The sequence below is a fragment of the Topomyia yanbarensis genome, chromosome 3 (assembly GCF_030247195.1).
Source record: "Topomyia yanbarensis strain Yona2022 chromosome 3, ASM3024719v1, whole genome shotgun sequence".
Lineage (NCBI taxonomy): Eukaryota > Metazoa > Arthropoda > Insecta > Diptera > Culicidae > Topomyia > Topomyia yanbarensis.
Window position 1 is genome coordinate 243265224 of NC_080672.1, and position 5697 is coordinate 243270920.

General features: G+C 34.0%; 1 protein-coding gene across 5 annotated transcripts in view; it reads right to left on the reverse strand.

Moving 5' to 3' along the window:
- The window catches only part of LOC131689389 (uncharacterized), a 468781-nt gene that overhangs the window by 199765 nt on the left and 263319 nt on the right, over window positions 1–5697 (reverse strand). The window lies entirely within an intron of this gene.

Sequence of the window (5697 nt, forward strand, 5' to 3'; positions counted from 1 at the left end):
TCAATACGAATGTAAACATACAACGATTGAATCATAAATTTGATTGAAAATTACGTTAAAATCAATTGGAGCATCAAACAGCATACAATTTTACACTTTCGTTCGTGTAATATTACATGTCATTCATTTTACAGCAGTATTCGAGTAAAAATACATAAGAAGCGCATTGGTTTTCCGTTTAAAGAAACTGTAATTTTCAATCCACGTGTAAAATTATAATAAAATTCGTTGAAGAAAGCACGACAAGTCGTGTGTGTTTGTGGTGGAACTTAATTTTACATTTATATTCATACTCCAAATATGTGCATGAAAATAAACTTAAAAATACAACATATTTTTTTCTGTGTAGGTGCATCCCATTTTCTGAGGATATGTTCTTTCATTTGCATTGAACTACACCAATTTTTAGGTAGTTTTCAAGGGGTTATTTTATCGACCGCTTCCAAAATTCGGCGAACCTATTTCCATTCGTGCGATAGTTTATGTTAAAAGGGTATCCTAAATTAATTGGTATATTTAAGGGTTTATATGTTGCAGATAGAGAAAATTCATAAATTTTCTGCTTTTCCTACACAATATTACAAAAGCTTATTAAACAACTGTTCCTAAAGATTATGTAAATTATAAAGTTTTTGAAATCTTTTAATAGAAGTGACGGAAGGTTATCGAAAAGTTTCGTGAAAAAGAAAATTTCAGTAATGATAATGATTTTCCCTAACGGGTTTCGAGAGTTTTATATTTGTTCTTTGGCATTAGGATTAGGGATAATAATTCAGATCAAAGATACTACTGGGAAGTCATTTTTAGAAAAAGTCGATATCGAAGTAAAGTTTGAACTATGTACGCATGCACTTCATAGGTAGCGAGATATCAAGAGCTGAAATTTCAGTGCTTAGTTCTCTCCGCATTGGGAATTCGAGTAAACGCTATTGAGTATGAACTTCAAATCAATTCGAAAATTTGTTTTTCGAATTTTTTTGACTCAGCACAACATATATAACCCCTTTAAGAAATTTCAGTTTTCTTACACAATGCATTGATTGAAGAATTTATATATGTTATTAATGGATCATTAGCAATAATTCGTTTTTATTTCTATTTTATAGGCCATTTTTCCGCTTTTCCATTAAATAAGTTTAACCTATGAGATTTCTTGCAATGATTTTGTCCTATGCTAATTTGAGCGATTCTCTGAGTCCTGCCACTATCTCATGTAGAATGTGTTATCAAAAACATCGCGAAGCATCAAGTTCTAAATGTTCTCAATCAATGTAATAGCCGAAGAATGCGATATGAGTTATAAGAAATGTATCATCACACTGTTAGGTGGATTGAAAGCGTTTTTATTTTCAAAAAATCAAAAAATTGTTCTATGTGAAACTACATTTTCTTGAGAATATTCTCTCAAATTTTCGTAGAGATCCGAGCAATAGATCGAAAGTTATAGCGCTTTAGAGCGCGCCTCGCCTAAGAAGGGTAGTGGTGACTTGAAATTTTAAACGCGATTTTTTGATGTGTTGTTTTTCCAAAAATGACTTATCCGTGATCACGATTGCCGAATATTGTTCAACCGATCTTCTTCATTTTGTCCTCAATTGATCGTATTTAATTTTACTCGTACCTTAACGATTCCTTTTTTAGGCATAAATTTTCAAATTGTCGATAAAAATGTTCTAACACAATTTTTAGAAATCAAAACATCGATTTTTTGGGAAAAACGTTCCACTATGCAGAAAAACAATAGTTTTTCCACTAATCGTCAAGGTACGAAGAATACTACTACACAAAAAAAAATAATTAAATTTAAACGACATGTAAATCAATACGAATGTAAATATACAAAGCTTGAATCAAAAATTTGATTGAAAATTAAGTTGAATTCGATGCACTTAATGGGAGCATCAAAAAGAATATGATTTTACACTTTCGTTCGTTTAATATCACATGTCATTTATTTTACAGCAATATCGGATTAAAAATACATTAATGTGCATTGGTATCCCGTTTAATGAAACTGAATTTTTCAATCAACCTGTAAAATTATAATAAAATTCGTTGAACAAAGCACGACAAGTTTTGTGTATTTGTGGTGGAACTTAATTTTACGTTTATATTCATGCTCCAAATATGTGCATGAAAATAAATTTAAAATCACAAAATATTTTTTTTGTGTGTATACTAATGAAATATTTTGAGTTTTAGGATTTTAGTTGATCTGCCGGACATCACCGACCATAACTCCGTCAACTATTAAAATATTTTTTATAAACTAATTCTTGTATTTTTCACTAAAATTGTATTATCACAAAACTATAATTTTGATGTGATAAAATCATTCCTACATACTTTTAAAAAGAAATCAAACTCTCTTCAATTTTTTCTCGCAAGAAGGTGTGTAACCCCTTAACCGTTATGTGTCTGACAGGGTACCTGTCTGAATTTAATCCATGAAATTTCAGTGTTTTCCCCAAGCAGGAAATTGGTGTTTAATGGCATTTTAGAACAGCGGTTCTCAACCTTTTTCTTTCCTTGGATCCCTACGTAATCACCCAGGGTTGTGGCGGACCCCCACGGCTTAACATCCATTGTACCATCCAAATATATTATTTTCAGTCTGTTACAAAAAAGTTCCATCCGAGATAAATAATCTTCTTCGCGGAGCCCTAGTAGGCACCTTAGGGGTCAGCGGACCCCAGGTTGAGAATCGCTGTATTAATTAATCGACTTCGTAACTATAAGATGAACCATAAGAACATCCGATTATTCTTTAGCATCCAAAGGTGATTTTTAGCATTTGACGGGTCAGCCTAGTTAGCGAGCGGCGTTTTAGTGGTGAAGGATCGCCGTCGGGGGAAGCTAATTGTAAGGGAGTTTTCGTTCCCCGGCTAATCGGAAAAGATCTTAAGTGCCCGCCCCTCTCGCTGTAGAGGATAAACCGAACGAGCGTTGCTCTCCTCTACAGCTAAAAGCCAAGGAGAGGGAAGCAGGTAGGGCAACAGCCTTGCCTGGCAAGAACACTGTGGCGTCTTCAGGGATTCTTTGTGGGGAGTAAAGAATCCGGTGATTCGTCATCACCGTCGCTAGGGAGGTTACAACAAAGGAGCAAAGCTCAACTACCTAGCTAAAATACAAGAACCGCTGCCGGAGCAGCCAACGATACCAGCAGGAGAACACGGCCGTCGGAGTCCCAGCCGGTCGGATAAAACCTTCGGCTTCCCGCCATCGTCAGAAGCAGCTGGTCAGCTTCATCGACAGAGTGCAGCAAAAAGGAGATTTGGTGGAATAAAAGTCGGTAAATTTAGATTTGTTTGTTTTACTTTTTGTTTGTATACGAATATCCGAAATTCTGATGGAAGTGCCTAGGCCGCCCTGACAAGATGGATCCACCGGACAAACAAGAACCCGAGTAGTGGCATAACCGCAACCTACAAATGTTACGTATAAGTCATACAAAAAAGTATATATGTTCAAACATGTTTTGGATAATGGAAATCAGATCAATAGAACAAGCCCTGTTCTTGCCGTTAGAAAAAAAAAACATTGTTTTCGAGAAAAACTTCAGCCGCTATTTTAAATTTTCGAATAAAAAAATCATTTTCTGATTATCGATAAATAACGAATAAAAGATCAAAACCAGAAGTTCTTATGTTTCTTCATTTTTCCACAAAAAATTCTCAAATATTACTTTGCTTTTCCGCCGAATTCAGGAGAAGGTTCCCTTAGAAATATATCTTAGTTCTTCAATCAACTGAATTTTCCTTAAGTGCGGGGCCAAAAAAATCGATTTTTTTTTCTTTGAATATATTTGAAGTGCATACTTTCAATAGCACTTACTCAAATTTCCAACGCAACTGAGAACTAAGAACTGAAATTGCAGCTCTTGATATCATGCTACCTCTAAAGTGCATCCGCGCATAGTTCAAATTTTACTTCGATATCGACTTTCTTTTAAAAGTGACTTTCCAGTTTGAATTATTATTGCTAATCCTAATGTCAAAGTACATATTTAAAAAGAACTCTCATATCTTGTCACGGAAAATCATTATCATTACTGGAACATTTTTTTCGCGAAACTCTTCGACAAACTTCCGTCCTCCGCGCTAGTGCACTGGGTTCACGCTGCTCTGAAAATCTAGCGAAATCGTCTTAACCGGGTCTGGTTCAGAGCCATTTGCGCGATTTAAATCTGGGTGGGTTAAATCCATAAAGTATACTAAAAACTAACGTCTATTCTATAATATTCAGTTCAGCAATTCGAGAGATCATGCTCATCGCATGCCATGAAAATTAAACTGCGTTGTGAAGCGAAGGTCTTACTCCGTTTATTAAAAAATAATAGAAATTAAAATTGCCAAATACTTTATAATTTTTACAACCTTATTAGGGAAATTTTTTTTTAATAAGCTTTTGTAATATTGTATAGGGGAAATGCTGGAAATTCCTGTATTTTCTCAATCCGCATATAAGCCCTTACACTGAAAATATAAATTCTTAAATAGAATGAAAATGATCGTGCAATGCATGAATTCATTCGTTGTTTTCTGCAACGAAGTATTTTCGTGCATTGTAAATAGAAGATTTCGTTCATTTCATGACTGAAAAATGGCCGCGTGTTGAACGAAAAGTTTCGTGAATCTTACAGATTGAGTGTACGTTGCACAAATGTTATCGTTGACAATGAAATTATTTTTCGTAAATGAAACGATATGTTTCGTTTGTTTTAATAAAGGTTTGTGTATAATACAAAACGATTTCGTTGGTCGCACGAATTCATTCATTCATCGAACAAATGTTTTCGTATTTATTGCTTGTGGCACTAAAAACTGGATTCTAACTGCACTGCGCACTTACCATTCTTCCATTGAATTCTTCTCATAGACCGGTTAGTTCGACTGGTCTGCCTATGAAAGTACCATCTCTTTCACTTGAAATACATGTTTTTTGACAGCTCGCAGTTTTGAGATCACTCGCACTTTAAAAGTGCGGAGTCCAGGTTGGTGGGAAGTGCGCAATATTTACACATTTTTTCATCCGATCTTTTAGGATCGATGTTTGAAAACACCGGTTTTTTAATTAAAATAATCGATCTGTCAAAATCGATTTGATGTTTATGAAAGTTAGATGTACTCTTGTAATAACTCTTTTTAGGGAATTAATATTGTGGGGATTTGTTGACAGAAATCGTAAATAGGGCAAAACAAATTTCTTTGGTTGATGACAAATCCATTCCGCAAAGTTTTTTTTTGATAAAATACATAAAAACTTCATGAAATTTACGAACATATTTCGTAGTTATTGGCATCTTGAAAAAAAAATCGATTTTAGCTTATCGATATTTTAATCCGCGGATGAACTAAATCGATTTTTCGAGGTAAAAATATACACCAGTGATGCCGCATATTTTATCAAAATGTGAAAAAAATTTAAAATATTTATGTCTGTACAAATTCAACTTACATAAATAAATAAATAAATAAAGCATTCGCTGGGAATATTTTGTGAAGTAGTGTTTGATAGTGCACAGTATTTAGTCAGTAATATTTTCAGCTATTTTAATACTATTTCAAAAGTCTGTAAATGTCTGGAAGCACATCTGTAAGAAATTATCAACAGTCTGTAAAATAAAGATAAATCTGCAAATTTGGCATCGCTGAGACATACACATCCTTTGGTTTGTCAATTTCGTTTCATGCCGAT